The following is a 20,870-nucleotide window of genomic DNA, read 5'->3' as shown; positions in this document are numbered from 1 at the left end:
AGTTTTCACCAAAATTTCAATTTATCAGCCCCATATTTCTGTAATATATCACATGATTATTCTCTTTTGTTATCATAATCATTCTCAATGTCATAACATATAATTCTTACATCGTCGCTTTTTTAATACTGGACACTTTTATTTTAATGTCACAAGCATTTCACTTAGTCTCCCTTTATTACCATTTACACATCTTTTCCATATTGAAGGTATAATTTTTCTCTAACAATGTTTGAATTTTCTCATTAGTATCTTACAATCTGGATTTATCAATGTAACTGTGTCTGCTGTTGTTTAAATCTTTTCTGTTTCATTTTTTCCAAGTAAGTTTAATTACATCTTCACAAATGATCTCATCAGTAATACCAATTTCTTTCCATTCATTCAATACTTGAACTAATAGGGGTAGGATGTTGGCATAATGGTTAAGGTGTTTACCTTACAAACACAAGATGCAGGGTTTGATTCTCACATGGGGTAATTGACTAGGCTGAAAATGGCCCACAAGGGCAGTTAACCTAGTACTAATCTATAAATATAATACTTTTTTATGATTTTCTTCCATCCATTTATATTTATAATCTATAGTATCTAATCCCAACACTGAATTTTCATTTAGTTTAAGAATATTATCTAACTCTTCTACAATACTTTTTTCCTTAACTTCTCATTTTACTCTTTAGACAAAATCTCTCTACATTCCAAACAAAGTTTTTTCTTTGCTTCTTTCCCCTACATATTCCCTTTATAAAATCTATAACTACATTTTTTCAATTTCTTACTGCTTTTTTAATATGTCTTGATTTTTTGTCCTATACTCTTCCAAAATCATCTTTTCTCTCTTCATACTTTCCCTAAAAAAGGATATACTTCCTTTTTATCTTGTGTTAAATATTGTTGTGCCCTTAATAAATCTTGAATCTTTTTTTATTTTTCATACAACTTTTTTCATTTTTTAATATATTCCATATTATTTTCTTCCATCATTATTATTTCACTCATCAGTTTTTTTATAATTTTTCTTATTTTCCATGTAAATTGTTGGGATGAAAACACTTAACCAGTACAAGTTATTAAATTGTTTCAAGGTCTTGGTGTCTGCCATATTTTCATGTGGAAGACTTCAGATGTGTTTTCTATGGTTACTGGTCTTTTATGAATCCCTGCTAGAACAATACATTTTTCTTCTCTTTCTTCTTATTTTGTCCAATAGCATCTCTTTCTTTCTACAGATATATATTTCAGCCTTTTTTTATATTCCACTGACCACTCTGTCCAGTATTCATACATAAATGTTGTAGTTTCATGATCTTTCCGTAAATTTATTTTTTCTTTTTTTAAATTCTGTCATAACCTCCATCCTGTTTAATGTCTTATTTCATTTCCTTGTATAATCAAATCTACATTATAGCAATTCTATAATAAAAGAGCAACATTTACAACCCACCTTCCAAATAAAACTCATCATTGCCTGGCACTCAACCAATTAAATTGGTTGGAATTCCTCAACTATCAAAAATCCAATCAACATAAAGTCAAAGTACTTTTTATCACCCAAACAAATGTCTAGCTCTGAAGACATTAATGTTATGGCACTTCCTATCTAGCTGTCTCAGGTCTAAGGACACATATCTTGCCCAAGTCCATACACCAGACAATATACTCAGTGAAGTAATGTATTACTCATACTGTATGCATCCAAATGTTGGAATACTGTCCCACAAGACCTAAGACAAATCATAAATATTGCAGTTTCCAGTTCCTAATGTCCTTTTTGAACTTAATTTGAGCATACCTTAAAATGGTCTTACCTATGTAATTCATTGAGGCTACTTTATAGATTTTTAAATAGGTAAATGTTACCTAAAAGCATACATGTTTCTCAGTTAATAATATATTTGTAACAAATAAAAAAATGACACCATGTAAAATATGTGAATCTGAATCTATACTATGTTTTTTCCTATTACTGAAAATATTGCTTTTGAGAATAAAATTTACTTTGTTATGATGGCATGCAGAACAACAAAAATCTGATTACTTCTTTTTTGTGAGTTTTGTCATCTAGAGCATATCATATGCATATGTTTAGTATCAAATAAATGTTTTTCTCCCTATGTTGCAGCAAACTTCACCTTGCTAGGTGATCAAGCCAATATCTCCTACCTCTACTTCCAGTACTATCTTCCACAGGTGGGGCTACAATGCTAAGATGGGAAGGGGGTTGTGAAATGTCCCCATTTGGAGGTATGCCTCAATTCTGACTACTACCCTTCTGGTTGGGGCTACCACTGTAGACAGAAAGGAGATGGTGAAATACTCTGGTGGGAGTGGTAGATGGACCGATCACCTGCTATAATACAAATACAGTGCAGATATGTTCTGGATATATGACAGCAATATAGACAGTGATATCTAGATCTCTCTCTATCATCTATCTATCTATCTATCTATCTATCTATCTATCTATCTATCTATCTATCTATCTATCTATCTATCTATACCCTGAAGAAAAATACATATCACACCCTGGCATATGACAAGTTTAATGGAAGTTTGCAGACTATCCCTAAAAGGCCACTGCAAGCTTGTATTTGGTGCCTGTACATATGAAAGAATGTATTTAACATTTTTATTTTAAAGTTTTCAGGGAACTATACCTGTACAGTCTAGTAATGTTTGCTGTTAGATTGTGATTTCTTCCCCACAACGATTTACACACTGTTGCAAGTCACAATATAATGTTTAATTCAAGAATAGACAAAAGGAATGTCACAATCAGGCACTGTAATGAAGTTAGAAATTCTATATTTCTAAACTGTTTTGCAAGCACAACATAATTTATCATTTGACTTATATTACATAACTATTACAGCTGCCCTTGGTTAAGCTTGAACCTAATAATCTGTAACCACATGCTGCATCTTGTACTTGCACTAAGTAACTATTAGTTGCATCACATATTATATGCAGTAAATACTATGATAAATGATACATACTTTAATAATACTATATAGTCTGTCTATTCTGGTGTGCACAACAGTATTATATTTAAACTCATTCAGCTCCATTGTGCACATGCTTTAACTAAATCTCAGTTTGACAGGGAGAATGCAGTTTAACTAGTATACATGGCTAGTACCAGTGCTCATGGCAAGTCCAGAAATGTAACCAATTTCTTCAGTGTAAATATATATATATATATATATATATATATATATATATATATATATATATACATATAGGGGTCATTTCCATAACTCCTTCATTTGTCCTCAGAGGAGTGGTTTAAGGCAGTAACTTGTAGTTTATTGGCCATTTTGGGTCATTTCCTGTCTTTTCCAGCCCCCTGCTATAAAGACGCTTTTAGCGCATTAGCGATTTAGCCGATTTAGCGGAGTTGCTACCGTTGCACACTAGGGCAGCGCCGGTTAAGCAGGTTTAAACTATTCGGGCTACCTAAAGTCCACTCTTCAAATTTTCCCTTAAAACTACCTTCCTCGAACTATACTACTGATCTAATCAGCGTATCCTATAATTAAAAAGATCATCTCTACTTGACTCCAAGTAGACTATTCTCTATCTTTTAAATGTAGCACTTGCTCCTACAGTACTTATTACCTTGATACGGCACTCTTGTCATAGATAGTACCCCAAAAAGGCAAACCCCCATTTCTCGGTCACCCACGTCCCCCGGAATCTTTTTTAAAGTTTTTTTTGTCTATTCCTTCTAGCATGTCGAGGGATCAGTTGCTAGTGTCCTCTCCTGCTCAGCTGGTGAACCTGAATATTGAGGCAATGTTACAATTGCCTCATGTACACAGACAACCCTCTCCTCCTCCCACAAAACACAAATACATGCGAGAGATGCAACTATACAGCCAAACTGGAGGCTGAGCTCTCTCAACATAGGACTGGCATGACCAGTCAGGAGGAGAAGGTTACCACACACACTATAGACCCAGTCTCACATAGTACCATTACAACCTCAAATCATACACATAAACATACAAAGACATACTCGGAGGCTCTGATCAAAAATCTACCAAAACAGCAGAGGCCACCAAAGCAGGCACCCAAACAACCACCACCTCAGAACACAACACCTGCAACACATAGACCTCACAGTCAGAGTGTCAAACAGTCACAGCCCTTAAGGCCAAACACAATGCCAGACACACTAGTCATTGGTGACTCCATAGTCAGACACACTGACGTCCCGCTCACCAGACTGAGTAAGGAGAAGGTCACAGTAAGCTGCCTGTCGGGTGCTAGAATCCGCCACATAACGCAAGCACTCAGGTCTCTCAACAGCAGGTACAAATATGACTCAGTCATTGTCCACGCTGGTGTAAACGACCTGAGACGTACCTCCTTGGACTACATGAAAAGAGACATTGAGGAGCTCTCTGATTATGTAGCCCAGGCAGGTATGACCCTGACCTTGAGCAGTATCCTACCTTCACCAAGAATGATGCCACAATACAGAGATAAGATGATCAGCTTTAACAATTGGCTTAAACACTGGTGTCATTCAAAGGGGATCCAGTGTCTGTCTGCCTGGGATGACATGCTGGACAAGCCACGTTGCTTCGCAAGGGACGGCTTGCACCTGTCACCCCTGGGATTCCGGATATTGGCAAAGGCTCTTGCCACCCCCATAGTGCCTTTTTTAGGCAAGGCTCAAATTCTAAACCTACCACCCTAGAACACAAAAAGGAAAAACTAAGGGTAATGCTGCTCAATGCCAGAAGTCTAAATCTCAAAATGCACGCACTCGAGGCCCTTCTCAGTATGGAGAACATCGATGTCTGTGCTGTGACAGAAACCTGGTTCAAGGCTCCTGAGAGCACCCCAGCGCTATCAGGTTTTACCTCATATCATGCGTTCCTGCCCCAAAATCCGGACAATACCAAGAAAGGAGGGGGGTATCCATATTCATCAAGGACACCCACACCTCAAGACTGGTGGCAACGCACGATGCATCGGAGACCATCCAGGTGCAATTAACCATAGGCAAGACTGCTCTGCAAATTGTAGCATGTTACAGGCCACCCTCACAAACTCAGGAACCTCACATGGCCTTCCTGAAAACACTAGAGGGGATAAATGTATCACCAAACACCATCATACTAGGTGACTTTAATTACCCTAATATAGACTGGGAACACTACTCAAGCCCAAACACCCTAGCCCAAAAGTTCCTGGAATTCATAAACTCAAATGCCATGGAACAACTAGTCACCATCCCCACAAGAGGAGATAACATACTTGATCTCATCATCACGGACATGGGAGCACAATGTTCAACACCGGAGGTGTACCCCTCACTGGTGAGATCAGACCACAAACTAATCTCGCTGGAGGTCCTCATCCCACCCCCACCTGAAATAAAAGACCACAGTAAAGAACTTCTCAAAAGCCGACTTCACACTTCTAAAGACTAGTGTGGTCTCCTTTAAGGCCCCCGAGCCAGCGGAAAACAGTACTCAAGCCGCTGAATCACTTACAAATGCCTTCTACCAGCACCTGCAGGACTGCATGGATAAGGCAATCCCAAGCAAAACAAAGACTTTTTGTACCAAAGGCAAGCGTCCAGTCTGGTGGACCCCAGCCATAAACAAACTCTACAACAAAAGGAGGAAGCTACTACAAGATAGAGCAAAATCCTTAAAAGGTAAGACACCCTTGATCACTATAAGTAAAAAACTAAGAGCTCTCATAAAATCATCCAAAGCAAATTTCGAGAGAAAAATAGCTAAAGACTCAAAAGACAATCATAAGGCCTTCTTTAGCTATGTTAGAAACCTGGGAGGAAACTCCCAGATATGCTCAGAGCTAGTTCAAAATGATGTGAAGATTACTGATCCTACAGACATTGCCAACATACTGGCTGACAGGTTCAGTGCAAACTTCTCCCCCCCTTCCCCCCAAAAGGAGAGATATCTATACCAAACGATTGCAGCCCCCCCAAACATCTCCAGCGCCCAAGTGAGAACTGCTCTCTCCAAAGCAAAAAACACAGCATCCATGGGACCTGATGGTGTCCCCAGCTGTGTGCTCCATGGACTCAATGAGGAATTAAACCCACAGCTAGGACAGCTGTTTAATCAAAGTCTTACTTCTGGATACGTACCCAGGGAGTGGCGCACTGCAACTGTGGTACCACTTCACAAAGGCGGTGCCTCCACCGACCCTGGAAATTACCGGCCCATTAGCTTGACAAGCCTTATCTGCAAAGCCATGGAGAGGATCATAATGGACCTCATAAATAAAGACATAGGGAATTTGCAGACTTTGGATCCAACCCAGTTTGGCTTTGTCAAAGGCAGATCATGCCTTTTAAACTTGGTTGACTTTTTCGAAACAGTCACCAAAGCCATTGATGAGGAAAGGCAGTCCATACAGCCTACCTCGATCTGGCTAAGGCCTTCGATACAATACCCCACTGGTATCATTGAAAAACTCATCAGTTTAAATGTCAACCCATACATCACAAGATGGGTTGCAAACTGGCTGAGTGACAGAACCCACAGGGTCAGAGTTGCTGGCGCCATGTCAGACTCAAAGCCTGTCACAAGTGGTGTCCCACAGGGCTCAGTCCTGGGCCCACTCTTGTTTGGCATCTACTTTTCCAAGTACAAGCAAACACAGGAGGGTTATGGCTGACAAAGTTTGCAGATGACTGCAAACTGGGCCATAGTAGAAAACACATCTGACACAGATATCCTTCAGAAGGGTCTCACAGAAATGGATAACTGGTGCCAGAGCCACGGCCTAAAGTTAAATGCCAAAAATGCATAGTCATACCCTTCGGGAAAAACAAGGTTACCCCTAGCTACCAAATAGGTGGCAATCCACTGAGCACAGAAGAAGTTATCAGGGACCTGGGGACCCAGGTTGATAGTAGTCTGTCATTCGACACCCATGTAGCTAAAGTAGTTAGGAAGACCTTCTACATTGCCCACCTTATCATGAAGGGATTCTCATCTAGATCAAGGAGGTCATAGTCTCCCTTTACTCATCACTCATCAGACCAATGATTGAGTACAATGCCCCATTCGGAATGTATCTGACCCGACACTTGCAGCAGCTGGAGAGGCCACAAAGTTCCTCACCAAAAAGGATTAAGGGTCTCAAAAATCTGTCCTATGCTGCCCGACTGAAAGAACTCCAGCTCTATTCAGTCGCCACCGCTTGCTCAGAGGTGACCTTTGCCTAACATACAAGGCCATGTCAAACCCAGATTTGATGAATATGCTTCACCTCAAAAATCTAGATCCATCAGAGCCACAAGGGCGGAGACTTAAACCTTGACACGGCTATTAATAGGACGTGCTGGAGGGATAGATTCATCACCCAAAGACTCCCTATGCTGTGGAACAAAATCCCGGTACATGTGAGGCAGAGCACCTCGCTGGCCTTGTTCAAGAGAAATCTTGACCAATGGATGGGAGATCGCAGATATACCCCAGGGATTACCTCAGTGTCACTGCTCGACAGAGGCACAGCAAAATAATGGGTATAGTTCCCCATACTAAAGGGGTGGCATAAGCCACAAAACGATGGGCTAGGCTTGTAAATGCCCTCGGGCAGATAGCCTAGTATGAACCTATGAACCTATATATATAGTATTAACAATCAGACCATGAGGATACTGACAATGATGCAGTTACAGTTCCAATTGAATTGTTTGCAAGGAAATTTCTGAGTGCAAATGCATTTATTTCTTGAAAGAAAGGGCAGTTTGTATTCTCATGATGAACCTATATAGCATGGAAAATACTTTTATCTCTCAAGTCAAGTAAAATTCCACTTAGATTATACATTTGATTCAGTTACTCTACACAGCAATGCTGTCATCTCATTAACTTCCCTGCTATAACAAATTCAGCTAACACAACAGTTAAGTTCTGTAAATCACTAATCTCCTTAGATTTGGAAGTCATTTTAAGTAACTGTTTTACATTCCAATAAACGTATACACATACAAACATAACCAAACAAACACACTCACACACACTCAGAGGCATGGTAAGTTTCATACACATCTTCATCTTTCGACTTTTCCCGGTTAGGGGTCACCACAGCAGAACTCTAGTCCGCTAATGATTGGCAGTGGATTTTTACGGTGCCGAGTTGCCAGCCTGATGCCCAACCTTCAAGAAAGCCACAACCATTCACCCTCTCACCTATCTGCATGCCTTTAACGTCACTCGACCACGGGGAGGACATGCAGACTCCACACAGAAGGTGCTCCAGCCGAGAATTGAAAGGAAGAACCTCTTGCTATGAGGCGACAATGCTAACTTTCGCACCACCATGGCCACTGGTAAGATTTACACACACATATACAGAAAATGACTTCTGATGACATCTTGGATGAAAATGTACTGTGAAGTGTTCAGCATTATTTCCTGTTTGTGCTGTGTTATCAAAGGTTTTTGGGGCAGAAACGGATATTTTCTACTTTACTGGTGATTGCTTTTGTACTCTGTCCATGTTTATCATGTTTTACATTTATTGCAGAGTGCTTAAAATTGCTACAGACAGCCCAGTTCTGAAAATAGTTAGATTATCACATCCTTGACAATTCTTGTTTTTTTTTTTTTTTTTTTTTTGTTAACATATTTCTAGAGACAGGAGTATCCTTTGTGGACAAATACATATAGTACTTCTTGTGCAATGCCAGCACGGTGCAAATGTATGTTCAGTTTAAGTTCTACATTCTCCAATCTAAAAGGAAGTTGTGTATTACGCCGATGCATACTGGAACTTTACATTATTCTGTTCATATATGTCTGGATTTGCTACTTTCTTATAATGGGATATACCTCAGGAGGTATGTGGTATTTTATGATAAAAATTGCAGTAGAACATTTTTGAATTTTGGTAGTCTACAAGATACATAGACCATGATTTCTAGTATAACATGCAGACATATAACCTCATATTTAAATTGGGTTGCCACTTAGTCCTTGTCAATACTCAGATTTTTGACTGGTATGTTACACTGAAAATAAAGGTAACTTACAAAGATAGTTAATATATACGTTTGCGTGTGTATGTGAGCATACATGTTAAGAATGACTGATGTATGTGTTAGAAACATGTATCTGATCTCATTTTTATCACCATTTTACCCATATCACATCAACTATTTATCATCATTTTACCCATGACATCAAGCAGTTAAGAAAACTCCATGCTCTTCATAGTAATAAAGAAAAAAATAAAACTTTACACACTGCAAACACAAAAAATACATAGATAAAATACCAACATCAAAAACAATATTGAGCATCCACATCAAATTAAAAATAAATACATAAATTAATTAAACAAACAAATAAATAAATAAATAAAATACATTCGATAATAAAAAGTAAAGTGAAACTAAATATACAACTAGCCAAATGGGAAAATGTTATCACCAGCAAATGAGATGTGATACTAAATATCTACACTAACATTAAATTAAAAAAAAAGAAAACTAAACTATGAAACTAAAGTAACATAATCCTCACTATGCTACTAAAGTATTTCAAAAACTTTCCTTGACTGTCTTAATGAAGTCATTAACACACTAGTCATAAAAATCTAGAGAAACCACTTGGTTTCATAGTCATTAACCACACAAGTAATATAATTGCAACATCTCATTGAAATGAATGGTGGACATTAAATCAAACTAAAACAAAGCTTTGTTAGTGCTAAAATGTGGCATACAGGGTATGGCCTTCGAGTGTACTGCAGTGAGGAGGTTATAGTACTGTGAATATGGGATGGCTTGAGAAACAGCATAACATACATACTGGACTGTTTTCACAAGCCATTTAACACAGTGATTTTTTTCTTTCCCTTGCAGCTGACCATCATTTGTCCCAGAACCTAACCCCATCCACTGGGTCAACCCAGTTATGTTACTTCCCCACATCACATACATAGGGCTGGTGAGCTGACTGAGGCATCAGGGGTTGCACCATATTGCTACAGAATAATATTTTTGCTTTATGCCCCAACTTTCCTTTACCATGTGTACATGTAAACATCCAGAGACTGGACTTGTAATCAGAATTTGCATTATCTGAATTCACTGGTGACTCCGCCAATGTCCACCACTGTTTCATTTTAGGTCACTTCTTCTTTCTTGTTCCCAGCCACTGCTGGATACTGACAACAAGTGTAAGCTCTCCCCACAGGATGGGCAATCCTTTCCCTCACATCACCTTAGATGACTGACCTGCTGACCAAACTCTGGTTTTCAGAGCTATAGTCAGGGTTTTACCTCTCTATGCTATGGCACTGGCACTTAGCAAGGACAAATGAATACAGCTTTCACATAATTGGCTGTTTGTGTGTAGCTGATCTAATGCAGAGTCTAGATGCTAAGGTACTCTATACATTGTTAATCTAAGTTTTATATATAAAGTGTTCAGTGCACTGTTAATATATTCTACAGTTGTTAAGGTGTTCTGTGCACTTTTATTACTGTCTACAAGTGCTAAGGTGCTCTGTGCATTTTTAATGCATTATCCACATTCAAATGTACTCTGAGCATTATTAATACAGATGCATATACCAAGGTGTTCTGTGCACTGTTAATGCAGTCTCTGTATCCTAAGGTACTCTGTGTCAGACTTAGCAACAGAGATTGCCACCAGTCAGGGAGTGGTATAGACAGATTTCCATATTTCTGGTACGGTAGATTCCTGAATGGAGTGGTTGATTAAGATAGACACAGGATATGCGATAGAGTCAGCAGCAATTTTCAGAAATTGAGGTGGGAGTTTATCAGCGGTGGTGGTTTTAGTTTAAGAAGCAGGGATTTTAGATATTTAGTAGAAACAGGTCTTAAGGTAAAAGGCCGCAGGACGGTATATACGAGGTTTAGGGAGGTGAGGTGACAGATAAGTTGGGGTATGGTTACCGCATGGTACCAGAGGTGCTGTCTGGCGAAGTGTTCCTGAGAAAGTCCCCCAGGTTTCTGGTAGCGAGAGTGGTAGGAAAAGGGTTAAGGATGGTAGGCAATGCAAAGTGGAGCAAGTAACATAGTAATCTATGAATATTTTAAATCATTTGGGTGAGAGCTTTGAAATTAGGGCAAATATTGGCATTTATCCAAAATAATACATTTTTGTCATCGATTTGCCGCTTATAACCTTAAGGTGGGAGTTTGAAGTGGCTCTTGCCATGTTTTCCATGTAGAGCACTTTTTCATGACCAACGCATGAGCAGCTTTGAGAGCCAGGGTGAACAGACTTGATTCTGAATATACAAGGTGGGCAAGAGAGTTTAGGACACTTCAAATGAAAATGTGGTTGAATTTAGTAACAGCATCATTGGAATGGGGAGAGTGCTTCTAAGAAAGACCCAGCTGAGGCATGAGTCTATAGTTAAAGGTTCTTAGGTGCCATCATTTCCTACTACCCTGTAGATGGGGGTCAAGAGATGCAGAAGATGCCTTAGGATAGAGATGGGAGAATGGTCACTAATAGAGTCAGGAAGGTATAAGTGGGTTGCACAGTTGTTTGGCAGCCAAGAACAGTCAATTCGTGGGAACCAGTAGCATTTTTACCGCATGTAGGGTAGTGATCAGTTGTGAGAATCCATATGGCTTAAGAAAATGTTGGGATGAGTTACCGAACTGTATTCCAATCTATAATAGCATCTCCAGCACGTTGGATTCATAGGCATCGGAGGTGTTTATCTAGGAGAGTATATGTTCAAGGATAGGGATGTTTTTTACCTGAGGGTGGCAGAGACAGAGGCACAGGCAAACCCCTAAGAAGCGGCTGATGTGGTAAAGCCTGTAAACAGAATTCAGCAGGGGAGAAACCAGGTAATGTCTACAGGCTGTTAGTGCTAAGTACAGAGTTCAAGATAGCCACCCCACTACCTTTCTTGGGTGTCCTATCAGACCTATAGATACTGTATTGAGGTGGGAGAAATTCACAGAAATTGATATAAGGTTTTAGTAGGTCTACGAATACGATATTCTCGACACGAGTACACTGAAAGCGCAAAACATCGAAAATGGAAATGGAAATCTCCGTAGGCGGAGATTTCCATTTACTTCAATGTAGAGCGATCTTGAGTTGCGTATATTTAAGTAGTGGGAGTGTGGAGGTGCAGGGGCTTGCCCCCGCCTGCTTGGAATTTTTTTTTTGTGAATGCCTGACTTCAATCGTTTATTAGCCGATGACAGGTTCTGATCCATATGCATTCGGTTGTCCTTGGAGGGTCCCATAGTAATCTGGTTTTAGCTAGGTTTCCATAGGCCGCAGGGATGTGAGGTTTGTGTTTGGCCAACCTCAAGGTGGAAGCTCAGATCTTTTATTAGTTTCATGCTTGGAGGTCTTCATTATAAGAGATAGAGATATGTTTGAGACTGAGATATTTGAGATGTTTTGGTGGACAGCACAAGGAGGGTGGAGAGGAGGAAAGAGGGAGGGACCAGGATTAGGATGGATGTCACCAGAACCCAAAAGAGCAAAGACAAGATGGAAAAGGTGAAGGTAGTTAGTAAGGGGAATGAGGTATTTGAGTCTGGGCTAAGGGGTAAGAGTGGGGTAGGCCACGAGTCAGTTCTAGCATTGAAAGGGGAGAGACAGAAGAGAGAGGGGGGTAGTACCTGGTGGAGTGTTGGGGTTATAATGGGTTGGAAGAGGTCTTGGAAAGGGAAAGGTGGGGGATGAGGGAAGATATTGAGCTCAGTGTGTAGGAAGTGCTTAGGGCTATGAGATTAGAAGTGGGAGACATAGCAGTAAGGATAGCATTGTGTGATGGAAGAGGGAAGAGTTGGTGTTTATAAAGAAATATATTAGAAGGGTAGTGGCTATAACAAGCAGTGTGAGGGTAGGAACAGTATTTAGGTGGAAACAGGCATCTGAGGAGATAACAACAGTTTAGTTCTGTAAATCATTAGTCCTTAGATTCAGAAGTCATTTTAAGCAACTGTTTTACATTCCAATAAACTTACACACATACAAACATAACCATAGACACACACTCACACACACATACTCAGAGGCTGATAAGATTTATCACATATACAGAAAAATGACTCTGACAGTCTTGGACGAAAAACGCATCAGAAGTGTTCAGCATTATTTCTATTTTGTGCTGTGTTATTACATGTTTTGGGGGATAAATGGATGTTTTCACTTTATATCATGGATTGCTTGGCACTCTGTCTATGTTTTCATCGGTTTTACATTTATTGCAAAGTGCTTAAAATTGCTACAGACAGCTCCAGTGTTGAAGCATAGTTGACACATCCTGATAACTCTTGTTTTTTGTTAACAACATATTTTTCGAAACAGAAGTATCCTTTGAGGACAAATACATATAGTAATTTTGTGACTGTAAATGTATGTTCAGTTTGGTTCTGCATTCTCCATTCTAAAGGAAGTTGTGTATTAAGTTGATGCATACTGAACTTTACCTCATTCTGTTCATATATGTCTTGGATTTTACATTTTATAATGGATATACCAGGAAGTAGGTGGTATTTTATGATAAACTGCAGTGGAACATTTTGAATTTTGGTAGCCCACAAGATACATAGACCATGATTTTCTAGTGCATAACATGCAGACATATATAACCTCATATTTAAATTGGGGTTTGTCAATACTTAGTCCTTGTCAATAGTCAGATTTTTGACTGGCATGTTACACTGAAAAATAAAGGTAACTTTACAAAGATAGTTAATATATATGTTTGCATGCAAGAGCATAAATGTTATGAATGATCAATGAGGTTAGAAACATGTATCTGATCTCATTTTATCACCATTTCCCACCCATCTCACATCAACTATTGATCATTTTACCCATGACATCAAGCAGTTAAGAAACTCTACACTCTTCATAGTAATAAAGAAAAATAAAGCTTTACACACTGCACACAAAAATACATAGATAAAATACCACCATCCAAAACAATATTGAGCACCCACATCAACAACCAGAAACAAAATATGATAAAATTAAAAAAATAAATAAATAAATAAAACAAATGTACAAATAAATAAATAAATAAGTAAATAAATAAATAAATAAATAAAATAAATAAAATATGTTCAATGATAAAAAAGTAAAGTGAAACTAAATATACAATCCAGCCAACTGGGACACAACAGCATCACCAGCAAAATAAAATGCGATACCAAATTATCTACAATTCAACATTAAATTAAAAGATAACCAAACTACGGTTCAAAGTAACATAACTCCTCGCCATGCTACTAAAGCTATTTCAAAAACTTTCCATTCGTCTTAAGGAACCCATTAACATACCAGTCATAAAAATCTTAGGAAAATGACTTGGTTTCATATCTATTAACCACACAAGTAATATAATCGTAAACATCTCATTGAAATGAATGAGACATTAAATCAAACTAAAACAAAGCCTTGTTATTAGTGCTAAAATGTGGCATACAGGGTATGAATTCTGAGGTACCTCGCAAGGAGGGAGGTTATAGTACCGCATGCATGACTTGAAAAACAGCATAACATACATACTGGACTTCTGTTTTCACGCCAATTTAGCACAGTGATTTTTCCCTGTAGAAGCTGACCATCAGCTGTCCCAGAACCTAACTCCATCCACTGATCAACCCAGTTCTGTTACTCCCCACATCACACATATGGCTGGTGAGCCGACTGGAGGCATCAGGGGTAGCATCATATTGCTACAGAAAATATTTTTCTTTATGTTCCAACTTCGCTACCATGTGTAAACATCCAGAAACTGGATGCTAAGGTGTTCTGCACATTGTTAATACAGTCTGCAGTTGCTAAGGTGTTTTGTGCACAATTAATACAGTCTTTAGGTGCTAAGTTAATATAGACTCCATATGAAATGGTGTTCTGTACACTGTTAATACAGATTCTGTATATAAAGGTGAGGTTACAGCTATGTGTCCTGAGAATATGTCAAACTGATGTTAGCACAGTGGTGGTTAACACTGTTGTCTCAAAGTACTTTTTCTCGTATGGTACTCTATATTCATTTGGGTTTTCAATAGTAGCACCAACACTGCTGGATCCAACAGTAGAAGACCTAAGCAGTTGCCTAGGGCTTGATGGCTTGGGGAGACACCACTGGCCAGAGGCTGCAACAAAACTTACACTTCTTCTTTAAGAATGCACTCTGTGCACATTAAATTTCTTCTTTAAGGACATATGCAGAGTGCATCTCCATTATGCAGAGAAAAAATAAGTTATATACTTAAAATAACATTCCATTTATATTGTTATTCTTCCTCAACTGTTGGGTTCAGATCTGACTCAACCATTACTATAGCTCATGGCCACCAAAAAACTCTCAAACTCCTCCCTTACCTATAATGCACCAACACCTAACATACCTCATATCTTCTTTGCCACGTGATGGCCTTCAGCTCTTGAGCTTGTAGACTGGGAGATGAGTTCAAACCATTTATTAATGTTAAAAAAATATACTCAATTTATTTTATTTTTAAAGTATTAATATCCTTCCTTTCTGTGTTTTATACACTTTAATGTGCATTTCTTCCTATCATTGTTAGTAGGCCTTCCTCCCTTCCCTACTTTTCTTTTCTGTCCTACACGATCCATGATTTCTCTTTTTACCATTGTTGATATAATACCTTTCTTCTAATTTATTGACCTTTTCCTAAAAAAAGTACTTTTTACACACACACACACACACACACACACACACACACACACACACACACACATATATATATATATATATATATATGGGTCTACTTCAGTAGACCGACAGTACACAAGAACAACATTCACAACACTGAGACCGGAAGACCGACAATGGAAATAACCGACAGTACAAAATCCCGACACTGAAAACACCGACATGTGAAATGAGCATGACTGTTAAGTATGCGATAGTGACAGACGTTAGGGTGTGGGTAAGGTAAGTGTGCGATAGTGATGGACTTTAGGGTGAGGGTGCAGGTAAGGTAAGTGTGCAATAGTGACGGACCTTAGGGTTAGGGTGTGGGTAAGGTAAGTGTGCGATAGTGATGGACTTTAGGGTGAGGGTGCAGGTAAGGGTGCAATAGTACCTTTAGTTGGGTAGGGAAAGGGCGATAGTGACGGACCTTACGGTTAGGGTTTGGGTTTAGGTTAGTGCATAGATAGCTGTCTATGTAAGGTTATGTGTAGGTATTGTAATGTTTTTGGTGTGCTTGTGTTATGGTGTTTGGTAATGTGGACTGTCGGTTTTGTGTGGTGTCTGTGTTTTGGTGTTGGCGTTTTGCTCGGGTTTGTGTGTCGTAGTGTGGGGATCCATATATATATATATATATATATATATATATATATATATATATATATATATATATAAATATATGATTTACCGTTAAAATGTCAAAAGCACATACACGAATGTGTACACCATGGAAACGTTTCTGTGAAACCCAGACTGCCGACTCTTCCGAAAGTCAAAAAAAATCAAACGTTGACATTTCTGACCAAGTCATACCTACAAACAAGTGCTAACATGGGTCAAAAAGGGGGTGAGATTTTGAGGTTCGGAACATCGGCATTCGAGGTTTTGAAAATATGCACTTCGGAGTTCACGGATGCGGTTCGATGTTCCTACCATCAACATTTTGAAGGTAAACCTAAATATATACATATATATATATATATATATATATATATATATATATATATATTATTTACACTATCACAACACACATTAAATCATTATGTTGTATTATATATGGCTAAGGGGTAAGAGTGGGGTAGGCCATGAGTTTAAATTTAAGACATTGAAAGGGGGAGAGACAGAAGAGAGAGGGGGCAGTACTCAGTGGAGGTTAGTTATATGTTGGAAGAGGTCTTGGAAAGGGAAAGGTGGGGGATGAGGGGAAGATATTGAGCTCAGTGTAGTAGGAAGTGCTTAGGGCTAGTGAGATTAGAAGTGGGAGACATAGCAGTAAGGATAGCATTGTGTGATGGAAAAGAGGGGAAGAGTTACAGGGAAAAATATAAAGAAATATATTAGGGAAGGGTAGTGGCTATAAATAAGCAGTGTGAGGGTAGGAACAGTATTTAGGGGTGGAAACAGTAAGTATCTGAGGAGATAGTACTCAACAGTTTAGTTCTGTAAATCATTAGTCTCCTTAGATTCAGAAGTCATTTTAAGCAACTGTTTTACATTCCAATAAACTTACACACATACAAACATAACCATAGACACACACTCACACACATACTCAGAGGTATGATAAGATTTACACAAGCATATACAGAAAATGACTTCTGATGAAGTCTTGGACGAAAACGTACTGTGAAGTGTTCAGCATTATTTCTTATTTGTGCTGTGTTATTACATGTTTTGGGGGATAAACGGATGTTTTCTACTTTACTGGTGACTGCTTTTGCACTCTGTCTGTGTTTATCGTGTTTTACATTTATTGCAAAGTGCTTAAAATTGCTACAGACAGCCCAGTGTTGAAGATAGTTAGATTATCATATCCTTGACAATCCTTGTTTTTTTTTTTTTTTTTTGTTAACAACATATTTTTCGAAACAGAAGTATCCTTTGAGGACAAATACATATAGTACTTCTTGTGCACTGCAAATGTATGTTCAGTTTAAGTTCTGCATTCTCCATTCTAAAAGGAAGTTGTGTATTAAGCTGATGCATACTGGAACTTTACCTCATTCTGTTCATATATGTCTGGATTTGCTACTTTCTTATAATGGGATATACCTCAGGAAGTAGGTGGTATTTTATGATAAAAACTGCAGTGGAACATTTTTGAATTTTGGTAGTCTACAAGATACATAGACCATGATTTCTAGTATAACATGCAGACATATAACCTCATATTTAAATTGGGTTGTCACTTAGTCCTTGTCAATAGTCAGATTTTTGACTGGCATGTTACACTGAAAATAAAGGTAACTTACAAAGATAGTTAATATATATGTTTGCATGTGTATGTGAGCATAAATGTTATGAATGACTGACGTATGTGTTAGAAACATGTATCTGATCTCATTTTTATCACCATTTTACCCATCTCACATCAACTATTGATCATCATTTTACCCATGACATCAAGCAGTTAAGAAAACTCTACACTCTTCATAGTAATAAAGAAAAAAATAAAGCTTTACACACTGCACACACAAAAATACATAGATAAAATACCACCATCCAAAACAATATTGAGCACCCACATCAACAACCAGAAACAAAATATGATGTAATTAAAAATAAATAAATAAATAAATAAATAAATAAATAAATAAATAAATAAGTAAATAAATAAATAAATAAATAAATAAATAAAATATGTTCAATGATAAAAAGTAAAGTGAAACTAAATATACAACTAGCCAACTGGGACAATGTTATCACCAGCAAAATAAATGTGATACTAAATATCTACACCAACATTAAATTAAAAAAGATAACTAAACTATGAAACCAAAGTAACATAATCCTCGCTATGCTACTAAAGTATTTCAAAAACTTTCCTTGTCTGTCTTAAGGAACTCATTAACATACCAGTCATAAAAATCTAGGGAAATGACTTGGTTTCATATTCATTAACCACACAAGTAATATAATTGCAACATCTCATTGAAATGAATGGGAGACATTAAATCAAACTAAAACAAAGCTTTGTTAGTGCTAAAATGTGGCATACAGGGTATGGCCTTCGAGTGTACTGCAGTGAGGAGGTTATAGTACTGTGAATATGGGATGACTTGAAAAACAGCATAACATACATACTGGACTGTTTTCACAAGCCACTTAGCACAGTGATTTTTTTTCCCTTGCAGCTGACCATCAGCTGTCCCAGAACCTAACTCCATCCACTGGATCAACCCAGTTCTGTTACTTCCCCACATCACACATATAGGGCTGGTGAGCTGACTGAGGCATCAGGGGTAGCATCATATTGCTACAGAAAAATATTTTTTCTTTATGCCCCAACTTTCGTTTACCATGTGCACATGTAAACATCCAGAAACTGGACTTGTAATCAGGATTTGCTGGTATAACTTACTGGTGACTCAGCCAATGTCCACCATTGTTTCCTTTTAGGTCACTTCTTTTTGCTTGTCCCCAGCCACTGCTGGATACTGACAACAAGTGTAAGCCCTCCCCACAGGATGGACATTCCTCTACGTCACCATCACCTTAGATGACTGACCTGCTGACCAAACGTTGGCTGTCACGACTATAGTCAGGGCTTTACCTCTCTATGCTATGGCACATACTGACAACAAGTGTAAGCCCTCCCCACAGGATGGGCATTCCTCTCCCTCACCATCACCTTAGATGACTGACCTGCTAAGCAAACTCTGGTTGTCAGGGCTATAGTCAGGGCTTTACCTCTCTATACTATGGCACTTGCACTTAGCAAGGACAAATGAATACAGCCTTCAGATGATAGGCTGTTTGTGTGTAGCTGATGTAATACAGACTCTAGATGCCAAGGTGCTCTATACATTGTTAATCCAAGCTTTATATGTAAAGTGCTCAGTGTACTGTTAATATATTCTGCAGGTGTTAAGGTGTTCTGTGCACTTTTATTACTGTCTCCAAGTGCTAAGGTGCTCTGTGCATTTTTAATGCATTATCCACATTCTAAGGTACTCTGCACATTCTTAATATGGACTTCATATACCAAGGTGTTCTGTGCACTGTTAATACAGTCTCTGTATGCTAAGCTACTAATGTGTACTGTTAATAGTCGCCAGATGCAAAGGTGTTCTGTGCACTATGCATACCATCTCCAGATGCTAAGTTATTCTGTGCACTGCTAATACAGTTTTCAGGTGCTAATGTGTTCTCTGCATTTTAATATAATCTCCAGACATTAAGGTGTTCTGTATATTCTTAATACACTATCCAGATGCTAAGGTGAGCTGTGTATTGATAATACACTCTATATGCTAAGGTATCCTATGCCCTGTTAATACCTTTTCAAATGCTAAAGACTTTTGTGCTCAGTTAATGCAGTCTCCAGATTCTAAGGTGTTTTATGCACTATAAATACAGTATTCATGCGCTAAGGTACTATATGCAATATTAGTATATTCCCCAAGTCCTAACATGCTCTATGCACCATTAATACAGACTCCACATGCTAAGATGTTATGTGCCCTGTTAATAAAATATAATGATGTTCAGGTGTTTTACTCAATGTTAATATACTCTAAAGGTGCTGAGATGTTTTCCATACTATTAATACACTCCCCAGGTGTTAAGCTACACTGTGCGTTGTTAATACAGACTTAATATGCCTGGTGTTATATGCTAACATGTTTTGTGTGCTGTTAATATATTCTCCTGATGCGAAGGTGTTCTGTGCACTGATAATATAGGCTTCATATGTTAAGGTGCTCTTTAGACAGTTCATACATTCAGATGGTAAGATGCACTGCACCCTGGTAGTACAAACTCCAAATGCCAATTTTGTTCTGTGTACTGTTTATAAATTCTCCAGATGCTAATGTGTTCTGCATGCTGTTAATACCGTTTTCAGGTACTATGATGTTTTATGCACAGTTAATACTGTCTCCAGCTGATGAGGTGTTTTATGCACAATTAATACTAACTCCAGGTGATAAGATGTTCTGTACACAATTAATACAGTCTTCAGGTGTTAAGCTACTCTATGCATTGTTAATACAAATTTGAATTTTTAAGATGTTTTGTGCACTATATTAATCTCTGGATGCTAAGGTGTTCTGCAAATTTTTAATACAGTTTGCAGTTGCTAAGGTCTTTTGTGCACAATTAATACAGTTTAGGTGCTACGTTAATGCAGACTCCATATGAAATGGTGTTCTGTACACTGTTAATACAGATTCCATATATAA

The sequence above is a fragment of the Protopterus annectens genome, chromosome 8.part0 (assembly GCF_019279795.1).
Source record: "Protopterus annectens isolate FY-2018-M chromosome 8.part0, PAN1.0, whole genome shotgun sequence".
Lineage (NCBI taxonomy): Eukaryota > Metazoa > Chordata > Ceratodontiformes > Protopteridae > Protopterus > Protopterus annectens.
Note: the sequence above shows the minus strand (reverse complement) of the source record.